This window comes from Aplysia californica, unplaced genomic scaffold (assembly GCF_000002075.1).
Source record: "Aplysia californica isolate F4 #8 unplaced genomic scaffold, AplCal3.0 scaffold00039, whole genome shotgun sequence".
Taxonomy (NCBI): domain Eukaryota; kingdom Metazoa; phylum Mollusca; class Gastropoda; order Aplysiida; family Aplysiidae; genus Aplysia; species Aplysia californica.
Genome location: NW_004797309.1, coordinates 1,242,505 through 1,252,504, shown reverse-complemented (window position 1 = coordinate 1,252,504; position 10,000 = coordinate 1,242,505). Strand labels below are relative to the sequence as shown.

The following is a 10,000-nucleotide window of genomic DNA, read 5'->3' as shown; positions in this document are numbered from 1 at the left end:
TGCACTCATGTTATATTCTCTTGTTGATTTTTTTTTCGCTTTTGCTGTTGCAGTTGTCGTTGCTCACAGTCAAGATGGTTCCATTTGTCGTCAAGCAGCTCAGCCTTCCTTAATACAGGCGAAATTGTCTAAGACGGCCACCCATTGTTAAGAAGAAACATTTTCTTAGTCAAGGGGGTGTCTTACACAATGTCATGATAAAAAAATCAGCAGAAAGAGAGCTATAGAAAAAATAGCTTTTCTAATATTTCTAGACTTTTTAAAAAGAAGGGAATTGTATCAGAAAATGGAAAGCATGGGGGGTGGGGGGGGACAAACAGAAAGAGGACGGTTAATGTCACAAGTGTTTAATGCATTTGCCGAGCCTGGTAATTATGCAATGTTCGATAGAGCGACGTCAAAACCGTCGTTGCAAAAGAACTGGGGCTTACATGAGAATGGCATGGTAAGTGATGACGTTTTTGAAGCACGGGGTTAACCAAGGAAGATACCCTTGCGTTAGAGCGGTGCTGAACGACATACAGAGCCAAAAGGGAAAAGAACTAACATTTACAGGTATAATGGACGCAAATGATCACTCACCAAACCATTAAAAAATACACACAGGAAATAATTGGGGGAGGGGGGGGGTCAAAAACGGAAAACAGGCTTTCGTTTTCAGGACAGCTTTGTTTATTTCTTTCCGAGAGCAATCTGTTGTGAGCGCTGAGTAATGCTTCCGCCTTCCATACGGCAAACTTCGTCGCTCAACACTCAGCATGGACGTATGCTAATGGGACTGCATCTCTCGTCTCTAGCTGCAGATGCCCTTCTGAATGGCAGGCAGGACAGGAGAGAGAAAGAGAGAGAGTGAGAGAGAGAGAGAGCGAAAGAGAGAGAGGGGGGAGAGATAGAGAGAGAGAAGGAGAGGGAGACAGTGGGGAGGGGAGAGAGGGGGAGGGGAAGAAAAAGAGAGAGACAGGGGAGGGGGGAGACAAAGAGAGAGATGGGGGAGGGATGCGGAGAATGGGCAGGAGGGGGTGGAAGATGGGTGCGAGAAGCTACAGTTTCCCCCAGGGAAGCCGAACAGAAGGAGACGCCGACAGATTGTGTCCAGCCTGTAAGTCTAATATGAAAGCATGGAGAAATCAATGGGGGCCCAGATTGTCGGGGGGTCCCTCGGCTTGGCGGGCCTCATTTGAAACACAATGATGGACACAGAATTGAACGCTCGATGACGGCCCAATGGGACCCTCGCGTGGCGGGGACAGATTCCTCACAACCCAAGAGCTGGCAACACACGGGGACGAAGCTGCAAACATAAATGTAAATCCTCGTGCTCGGCTCCCGAAGCAAACACAAAGGCAATTATGCAATTATGTCGACTGGGAAAAGAACCTGTCTTATCCTTGCAACGTTGATGGCGATTTGTGGTCCTGGCGGTACAGAACGTATTGTCACTCCGCTGCGGGCTGCCCAATGGGTCATGAGCCCGGCAATGAGTTAAACTTGTCTCTGCTGGAACTGAGTTCACCCCCGTGACCACGGAAAAGATTGGCAGATTTTTTTTTCTTGAGTAATACCGTCGTAGAATAAGTAGAAGACCTCTTTTACAGCCTTTCCTTATTCACAGAGGCGCGGTGGCTACCAATTTCTGCCCCCCCCCCTTTGCCTTCACCCATCCCTTCCCATCCTATGGTACCACCAGTCGAAAACACGAGCTCACTTGAGGAAAAGACTCACACTATTTTATTACGTTGGCAACAGTCGGGGTTGACGGCGCAATAGAAAAACTGAAATGGATCTATTATCAATATAACTGCCTCTGAGTTTACTAGTGCATGCATCCAAGTAAGATGATAGTTCTAAAAAGGAAACCAACTCAAAGCAACTGTATTAACCAGACAGAGGTTTTTGATGTTCAGTGTTTTCCTTGAACAGCAGGGCCTCAACATATTATCCATTTTTACAAAATTTCAGTTTTCTGATTGCAGTGCTACGAATGTGGCATAAAACAATGTCTAACCGAAGTGTCAATCTTCACTAGAGGAAAACATTCTAAAGAACAGAGCAGTTAGAGCTAAGGCTAAGATAAAAATTAAGAATAGGGTTGTTATGGAGAAATAACAAATTTATATGGGAAAATCCCATCCAAACTGTCTAGCAATTGGGATAAAATCCATCATTCAACGCTTGTACTTATCTTATATAATCGTCCTTTTGTCTACCCTCTTCTCTGTCTGCTGTGTGAAGCAGAGCATAATTTTAAGCAGAGCAAAGATAGATTTATCGATAAGCAGGTTATCTACAGACAGGCAGATAAACATACATACGTGCAGAGAGAAAAACAAAGGAAAGGTAGATAGATAGAATTTAAGATGGAATAGATATATAGATAGATTGATATTGTTGATTTGGTGTAACGACAGAGAGAGAGAGAGAGAGAGAGAGAGAGAGAGAGAGAGAGAGAGAGAGAGAGAGAGAGATACAGAGAGAGAGAAAGAGAGAGAGAGGGGAGGGGACAAAAAATTAGAAATCCAGAAAGACGCAAAAGAAACAGACAAAAACGCTCACTAGATACGACTGTGCCTACATCCCACCAGACCCCATGCCGAGCTAACGGCGGATGGCGTGACAACAGGCAATTTTCCGCCGTGATGTTTGTGTCCGTCTAAAGGTGATCTCTGCCCAGACATCTGAAAAATCTCAACCACCCACCTCTTCTACTTTAGTTTCCCCATTCTTTTGTTTAAATTCATCGGACATCTACGACTTTAGTGCAACGTCCTGATAACGTTAGCTTACCTTCCTTTGCATACCCCCTTCTTCCTTGTCGGAGGCAACCAAAACTTTTTGTGTTCTTTTTTTCAGGGTGCGTGTATGTGTGGTGGTGTGGGGGGGGGGGTGCAACCGCCATGATATATTTGAATATATTATTACGAAACTGGAATTGGTCGAACCTGAAAAACATATGAAATCATTTGCTTTCGACGCTTACACTCCGCTAAACACAGCGGTACGAGTTGTTTTCCTCAAAAGAGTTAATCATTAGTGTTGTCAATAAATATTTTTTCTACGAAAACCTGTTTTTGCCAGATAAAATGTATCCCTGACTCTCTCACTTCAGGTATTTTCAACAGGCCCTGATCACCATGAGTTGGAGATCTGATCAAGGATAAAGTGATAATTGTATATGGAATAAAGGGGAGAATTTGTGCTAACAGGAATCAGTGGCCGTTTCCATAAAAACAAAAAAACCCAAAAGACCAAAAAGACCCCCTACTATGCTTGTTCTATGTGTGAAATTTGGTAAAATTTGGTGCAGTAATAAGCGAGATAGCCTTCAGGTGTCCCCCGCCCCCCTTAAAAAATACAATTCTGAACTCTTGCCGTAAAAATCTTCCATTATTCAGAACATTTCTGTCTCCAGTAGTCTGTGTAAGGTGTGTGGGGTAAGTCAGAACGTAAGCTTTTAACACGTTACTCTCTCTTCCCGCAGTACAGACGGGTGGATCTAACAGACTGATAGGTTCATGAAGTGCTTTCTTCATTTTAAAGATTACAAACTTTTCAAACAGCATAGACCTCTCAATGTCACTTTGTAAACGTATAAAACTGGAGCAAGTCCCAAGAGGACAGTATCGATTCATCAAGATTGACATAAAAGCATCACACCCAGCTGCTGAAGGCAACAAAGTGACCTTGGTAACCAATACCTACAACAAGTCATACTTCCAAAAAATCAATACTCCATTGCCCACTGAACACATAACATCTTTGTTTAGTTTTCTGAGACATCATAGAAAAAGTTTCAAGATGCGGTGATCGGAAACAGTACACCAAAATATTATTATGTGTTGCGACTAACGAGTGGTTGAATATTGCATTTTAGTATTATCCCCGTCATAGTACAAGGGACGTTCTGTAAGCTTAGTTAATGTCGTGCAGGGCTACGAAGCGGATGGTCAAGGTTCAAGTCTCAGGTTGAGCATTCTAAGACCTGGGTCGCTTTGTAGAGTTTTTAAGACTCTGAACTCTTTTGACTTGTCTTTCCGGAGACTGGCGGAAAATGAGAATAACTTAAATGAGCATCGGTTTCAATCAGCCTACACATTCATCTTTTTGAAATAATAATGCTCTTTATCCGTATATTTGAATGGTAGTCAACACCTTGTTAAAATAATGAAGTTGAATATCTGAATTGCGGAGAGATAATATACCAATAAGTTTTACTGTTGGGTAATGTCGTGGCTGTCAGTCCAGATACTTGTGTTTTAAATTACTACAGTAAAAACTAAAAAGAAAAAATGTGACACTAACATGTGTGTTATAATAATAGTTAATGATGGAATGCCGATGTTAGCTCTGATGTCCGGATTTTACCTTCGAGACATAATTTCAGACAAAGAAAAACGTTTTTAAAAAAGACAATAACAATAAAGTTGAGTTCAGCTTAAAATCACAACCACTGAATAATAGTGCATTATCAAGCCTATTTCTGTTGTGAAGAAAGAAGGACCCTCTCTCTCTAGGAAATGAATGCTTGTCTAAGTGACCAAAAGACAAAGTAGGCTTCGACTGCTGGAACTATGCACAGAGACGCACTTTAAAAAGAGGGGTGGGCAAATGGGATGGTCTCACGTTGAACTATGCGTTATGCTGCGACTGCTTTCACCAAGAGGTGCTCTTGAGAACAAGACCGGAAGTGTCGGAGACACAGTTAAAGTGCAAGCGCGAGTGTCGAATCATGAAGCGGAAGTACTTGGAAAGCTGTGCGATCGGCGTATCATGAACAGTAACATTTGAAGCGTGGCCTTGGCATTTTCCTCTCTTCGGGTTTAGCTTGACCCACACGAGTGTTGGCAAATTCAAAGATTTTTCTCGAGCTAAGAATAAAAAAATTGATTGTTCAAAAGGTTAAGAATTACAAAAAAAAATTCCGTTATAGGTTGCTCTTTTCAAACTAAATAAGTTTGTATATTAAGCATTTGCGTTTCGAAATTCCCTTTGTGTTAGGTTTATGTTGAGTTTTATGCATAGCAAACCACTGGACAAGGGTACTTTGAGAATTAAAACATTTCAATGTGCCAGGAGTTCCAAGTATAGAGGAAAAAATAAACAGGGACAATAAAGTGTTAGGAATGGTAAATGTGTTCACTAAAATTATATTAAAGATATAAAGATGTCATGGAAATATTTTCGGTTTCTTCCTAGTACTTTTGTGTACGTGTGTTTGCCAATTTGCCTTCCTGTATCTCTTCGTTTCTTTTTTTTCTTCTTCTTCTTCTTTTTCTTCTTCTTCTTCTTCTTCTTCTTCTTCTTCTTCTTCTTCTTCTTCTTCTTCTTCTTCTTCTTCTTCTTCTTCTTCTTCTTCTTCTTCTTCTTCTTCTTCTTCTTCTTCTTCTTCTTCTTCTTCTTCTTCTTCTTCTTCTTCTTCTTCTTCTTCTTCTTCTTCTTCTTCTTCTTCTTCTTCTTCTTCTTCTTCTTCTTTCTTCACCTCTCTCTCTCTCTCTCTCTCTCTCTCTCTCTCTCTCTCTCTCTCTCTCTCTCTCCCCCTCTCTCTCTCTCTCTCTCTTTCTCTTTCTCTTATATACACACATACACACATATCCACAGACACATACACACGCACTCACACACACACACACACACACACACACACACACACACACACACACACACACTCGCGCGCACTTTAATTTTTATTCTCAAACTCCCCCTTATTTTCTCACACACTTTTTTGAATTTCTCTATCTATTCATATCTCAGACTTCAATTAGAGAATTGCATCCTTTAAGTGAATAAATGAATATAAACCTTTTAAACCCCCATTGTCAGATTTAATACTATCATTTAGAAAGGCCATTGTTTCGACCTCGTCTTCCAGGATCAAACCAGATTGAGTGGGAAACAACATTCCAGAAGAAAGAAGGAAGTACTCGATAAAACAAACGTTCCTTGTTGGCGAAAATGAATTTGTACCTTCTGTAATAACATATTATTATCTCGTCTCATCAGATTTCCGTTTTCTAAGTGTTTAAAAAACCCACACAAACAAAAAACAAATAAACAAAAATAAGAAAATAAAACAACACCACCCCCTTCCGCACGAAAAATCAATCCAACTCCGCCCAAACACGCAACAACAATAACAAACAAACAAACAAATAAAAAAACATCACCATTTAGAAATATACTGCTGTCGTTGACAGAAATATCGCTTCCCAGTCTTTCCAGCTGCGTTCACCCTTACCAGAAAACTATATTGATGTGCTACTCAAACACGCATGTCGTTCTTCATAACCCAACATGCAAGTGTAAAATAGCATGGTCATGGAACTCATGCTAAGAGTTATTTTGTGTTTGACAAGCATTTTTTAAAGGCAGGTCTGTTTCTAAGAAGTAAAAGACCGACCAAGATCAAAGAAAAGTGGTCTTAGCAACCAGCTGAAGAGGTGAGAAAATGCCTCGCTCTGGATCAATAGCTTAAGAGAATGTTCTGTATATCTCTGTTAGCTATTTTTCTTTCTTTTTTTTACTTCAGAAGACAACCTTACTTTCTCTGATGGGGGTGATTTTTCAGCTCCAGCTTATTCTGTCCTCTTGTGCTACTTTCAAAATAGATTACCTTGAAGTGGAAACCACAAGGTAAGCAGTTATGGGGTCAATTTTTTCTTCAGCAGATTTCAAGTAGACTGAGAGACATTTATTTCGAAAAAATCCAGTTCCAAGATTACATAATGGTTATAATAATAATAATAGATAATAATAGATAGCATTTGTATAGCGCATATCCCCGCTCAACAGCAGGCTCTATGCGCTTTACACTATATTATTACCCCAGCAGACCATACAACACTCAGAAACATTCTCAGCTTCCCGGGAAGCATACAGTGCAAGCAGCCGATTAAGCGCTCAAACACTAACAAACTGACAAGTTCTTTCGCTGTCTATAGCCGGGTACCCATTCCCACCTGGGTGAAGTGAGGAAAATTCGTGTAAAGTGCCTTTCCCAAGGACACAACGTCGGGTCCCTGACGGGATTCGAACCCACGACCTTACGGTTGCGAGTCCGAGAGCCTAACCACTAGGCCACCGAGGCCACGAAACGATAGAGAAACGATATCACTCCTGATGTGGAGAGGTTTAGGTATGTAAGTGGCACCCCCTAAGCTGGGATGGAAAAGGGTGTGCTCAAGTCTGGAAGGCAATTGACTTTTCAATAAACAAAACTTAGAGAAGAATGGAAGACAGTGTTTAGAGTCAACATGACCTGTGTAATTTTAACAAATTCTTAATTATAGGAGGGTATTTTTCATTACAACGCAAGCTTTCAAAATGAATAAAGTAGAAGGAATAATAGCAACAGAAACACCACCAAAGACAACAACAAAAATAGCAATAATGATATTTATAATAATAATAATAATAATAATAATAATAATAATAATAATAATAATAATAATAATAATAATAATAATAGTAATAATAATAAAAATAATAAAATCAACAGTAATAATAATTAATAATAATGATGATGATAATGATAATAATAATGATAACAATAATAATGGCAATACAGTAATAATGATGAAAATAATAATGATGATAATAGTATGGTAATGTTAAAAGAGCAGGACCGCATCAAAATCTCGCGTCGTTTCTGCAAAGACCACCACATTACAGGATACGCATCTTGATCTCTAGTCATTATTTTGTAGAAAAGCTCAAGATATATCCGCCCCTCACTCAAGAATTTCGCCTTTAAAAAAGCAATACATTGCGTAGCTTGGTACTTGGCGAGTCCATAACTTGGCTTCCCCACGAAGTTTGCCCCCATGCTGCTCTCGACGCGACCAGCTCCTAATGGCATGTAAATCTCTTCCTCTCGACGCCCTGCCTGAAGGGACAGCCACGGATACGCCCCTGTCTCGATTTGACCACGTGACCGGATGCCATGCAAGCCACGTCCAGAACAGGAGGGTGGCCAAGCGGACTGGTAAAAGGCGGTAAGAGCGGCCGATGAAATTAAGTTAGTTATAGCGTGGGCGGTCGTTGAGCTTCGATTTCTCTTGATGTGGTGGAGAGCGGGCTAAAGCGACAAGAGAGTCTGATTTTTCGATTGCTTCTGGCTAATCATTTTGTCCTTGGGAAATTGCGTTTGTTTGAAACTGATTTCGGAATTTGTCAAAGCACCGTTTAACTTTTTAACCTTACGAGGCGTGCGTTTTTTTAGCTTTTCCTGACTTTGCAATGTAGTCTTTTGAGTTGTACATTGACTGACGGAATTTAGTAATTCATATAACTAAATACATGGACATCTATTTAATATGCGTGTGTATGTGTCTGCCGGTGTGTGTATGTGTGTATGGGTGTGTGTTGTGTGTTGTGTGTTGTGTGGGTAAGTACGTGTGTGTGTGTTATTAGAGCTAAGTGCAATAATAGTCTCTGGGCAGAAGATTCAAAAGCTGAACAACTGACCTTCATTGAAAAGGCAAGACATTTGAAGATCATTTGTGTTCAAATCTGTATTTTTGGTAGGAAACTGCCGCGGAAAACTCAACACAATATGATGTAATACGCGTATTAAATCTTTCGTGACAACGCCCATTTACGTGGAAACAGATATATCTATTTTTTTTATGAGCATAGAGAGACACACAGAGAGGATAGAGAGAGAGGGACAGACAGACAGACAGACAGACAGAGAGAGAGAGAGAGAGAGAGAGAGAGAGAGAGAGAGAGAGGGAGAGAGAAAGAATCAAAGAGTGTGTGTGTGTGAGAGAGAGAAAGAGAGAGAGAGAGAGAGAGAGAGAGAGAGAGAGAGCGAGAGAGAGAGAGAGAGGGGGGGTTTAAGAGAAAGAGGTCGACGGAGAGAGAGTGAGGGAGAAACAATCAGGGAGAGAAAAATAGGTCATGGGAGAGTTATTTTAAACTTTACTGCAGATGACAAAACGTGTGAAGAGACCATGTTAAAATCAACACGGGTGTTAATGGCCATTCCAGAAAACCTCCGTGCTTGGAAAGCCATAGCGTCTAATAGGGTAACTCTTCTGTAGCACTTGTCTCGAGCCACATTTTTCCATAGCAATGGTGACGAGGCGACAAGGTCCCTAAATGTCCTCGGTTGGAAATGCCAAGAAGCACACGAGGTTACGCATCTGAAAGTATAATTTGCTTGAGATGTCTCTATAACTGGCAGTTTGCTGTAACAAGGCCAAGTGGATATACTTTAACAGGGAAAAAATAGATCAGATGTAGCTACCTTTTTTCATTTTATATTAGATCTAAAGAGAAAGTAACAAAATCGTTTGATATTGTTTGTTTCTCAGGCACATACCAATTACTGGGTTTTATAAAAACTCTTTTGTATTCTTGCGATAAAATCCCCACAAAACATGGTTCCACATTTGCGGATGTTTTCCCAACTGTCTTTTCAACTCAAATATCAGAACTTATGGTCAATCAGTGGATACGCTTTACGCCCCCTGTCGCCAATGGTTTGGAGTCAAACTGCTCCGACCCTGCCAGCACGATATGTGATTATTTCTATGGAGGAAAATGAGCTCATATCATATGCATTTGAGGCAAAAAACCTGATTGTTACATCACAAAACTCAATGTCATAGCTAACAAAGACACGAAAAGGCGGCCTCAGAAAGTTCCAGGCAGTTGTGTCCACTGAGAAATGTCAGAGCTTAAATAATTCAGACAGCTTAGGATATAAAGGTGTTAGAAATAATATATGTCTGACAGTTACAAGATGTCATTGATTTATTAATATTATGAACAAGAAAGGGATCAAAGGAAGATAACAAAAAAACAAAAACAAAAACAAACCTGCCAAAGATAATTACAAAAAGAATGAATACGACAGGCAGATCAAAGAGAACGGAGTGATCAAAACAGATAAAAAAGGATGTTCAAGAAACGCGCTTGTATATTTAAGGGAGAAGAAGAAGAAGAAAAAGAAGAAGAAGAAGAAGAAGAAGAAGAAGAAGAAGAAGAAGAAGAAGAAGAA

At 40.3% G+C, this 10,000-nt stretch overlaps 1 protein-coding gene across 1 annotated transcript in view; it reads right to left on the bottom strand.

The window, feature by feature from the left end:
* The window catches only part of LOC101853763 (ligand-gated ion channel 4-like), a gene marked incomplete in the record, with an annotated part of 92,187 nt that overhangs the window by 56,271 nt on the left and 25,916 nt on the right, over nt 1-10,000 (bottom strand).